The sequence below is a fragment of the Indicator indicator genome, chromosome 1, assembly GCF_027791375.1.
Source record: "Indicator indicator isolate 239-I01 chromosome 1, UM_Iind_1.1, whole genome shotgun sequence".
Lineage (NCBI taxonomy): Eukaryota > Metazoa > Chordata > Aves > Piciformes > Indicatoridae > Indicator > Indicator indicator.
Window position 1 is genome coordinate 122,113,308 of NC_072010.1, and position 2,598 is coordinate 122,115,905.

The following is a 2,598-nucleotide window of genomic DNA, read 5'->3' on the forward strand; positions in this document are numbered from 1 at the left end:
AAAAGAAAGACAAGCCAGCTCATTTCTAAAAGGCTGCCCATGTTCAGGGAATGATGACTGCTGCTGAATGACCTAACATGCAATGGGTGATTTCCATGCCGCTCCTACAGGAAAGTCTGATATCCAAACAAAACCAAAGTTACTGCTAAAACTACCAGCTGTGCTGGCAGGCACAGGAGATGCCAACATGGCATGGACATTTAAACACCAGCCCTTTTGGAGGTGGTTCCTGCATGCTGAGATGAGGCACTTGGTCATGTCTGCCTAAAGCAGTGTATTAACTGTTGCTCAGTATAAAAGGAGCTTTAACTTCTACAAGTGGCAATTCAGGACACACGAGCTATCAGACAGACCCAAAACATGGTCCAGGCAATTCTTACTAGGAGTGTCCAAAATATACTGTATTTATCTGCCCAATATCTATTATATATAATAAATAAAAATAAGAATTCTTTTTGACAACAGATAGGCCTGGAGTTCATCTGTTAACTCTAATACAAATTGCCTTTGACTGATGACCTTCAGCAGACAACTGAGGCCACCTATTCTGTCAAAAATGAGAACATAAAATTAATCATAAAACCCTTCTTTAATTTGTCAATACGGTATAGCAAATTCTGGTAGAAGTGTGCAGATACACAGCCATACACACCCACATTCCTTTCAGCAGCCTTCAGTAACACTCCTTAGGGAAAAGATGGGACAAGCCCCATGAGGCAGCAGACACCAGCACACATGTCAGGCATTAACAGTAATTTCAAATAGATGGCACTGGCACTTCATTTGGAGTGTTCAGAATAAGATGCAGCTTGGGTTTCTGTTGTAAGAAAGCCAACATAACACAGCAGTCCTCCAGGGCTAATGGCATTTCAGTTGGTGCTAAGTGATTAGAACACAGAACAATATTAAAGCTAATGCCATGCTACCTTAGTGTGGGCAGAAAGAAAACCGAAATGAACATTTAGAGGCTAAACCAAGCAATGAACTTTTAAATTAGGTTGGGAAAAAAGAATTGCCACACTACAGCCTGTACCACCATAACTATCACCAGCATCTAAACCAGGTGGCTGAAGTTCTGTACAAGCCTCTATTCTATCAAAAAGTCACTCCAGACTAATTCTTGGGGCTGTGCCTGTGTTGTGTTCTAGGAAGTATAACACAGTGGCTCCTCACAGTCCTGCCTTATGTCAAGGGGCCCTGGAGCTCACAGTTGGAGAGGGCAGAGCCAGACTGACCACACAACTTCTGGATCCAGCCTGCACTAACATGCTTCCCAGCACCTCCTACTCTGGTGAGTACCTACAACCTAAGAGCTGTGGGGAAAAAAAAATAACAAAAAGCTTGTGTACATGGAGAATAGAGTGCACTTTAAGAATTCATGCCATGGATAAAAGCACTACACTGTTCTTAGAGACAATGAAAAATCCAAGCAGTGTTATTTCATTGTAACATATTGTTAACTTTTGCAACAGAAGCACCTCGTTAGAATGAATAGAGTAAATATATGTGACTGAAAAAAGGTATCTGCATCTATACTCTCTGCTAAGGATTTCCACAGCCACCAGCATGAGGTGCACATGTGGTACATGGAAGTACTCAAGAGACAAAAGAGCATCGGCATTTGAGGAAGGAGTTTTTATTTCATAGTTGGGGGAAAAAATAAAAAGGCACACACTCTGAATGCTTTCCCTTTTTCTTCCCTTTTAAAAAGGAAAGTAATACCTTTGGACTTACATGTTTGTGGATAATACCCTGGTCCCAGTGAAGACTATGGTAGGAAGACCATGATCAGGATTTTATCCACTCTTGAGTATTTCTGTATTTCATTGTTCACTGTTGCATGAACTTTCAAGTCTAAAGTTAACATATGCACACTTCTCACCTCTAGAACACAACTACCAATACATGGGAAAAGGGAGAGGAAAGGAAGAACACAGACAAAAATAGTATGCTATTAGATTTGCTAATTACCACCTTGAATTGTTAGACTCTAAACACCTACAGAATTTTGAGTTGTAATAGCAAAAGTTTTAGAATGCACTTCTGCTAGGGCTCTGAAATTATTGCTATTACACCAGCAGAGTCTGGTTTGAACACAAAGGCATACAGCTCTCAGCCTTCCAAGGATCCAGGATAGGCTGCAGCATGGAAGAAAAATCCAAGCGAGAAAAAGAAACCAAGACAAGAGGCAATACTGCAAAATCAGTCCCCTTTAGTGTAAATAGCTATCTAAAATGTGGCTTAAGAATTCCCAATTTCAGGCAATTCTGACAGTCTGCAGTAGGAAAGGGGAGGGGGATTCCACGATGTGGGCAACGTGGACAACGCTTGATATAAAACAAGTGATAACCCTCAAATCAGAGGTACTTTTGAGAAGTATGACAGAGCACCACATTTGTACCTGCACTAAACTTTCAATACAAATTCCTTCTCTTTTAAGACCTGCCAAAAAAATCCCGAACCCAAGGAACAAGTGAATCTAAACACAAGTGAATGTCATTGTACAAGTCCATTAAATTATAGAAATGCATAATAAGACAAGATAAAGTGCTACAAAATGATTAGTAATTTTTAAAAGTCCATAGCATTCTTCCTGCT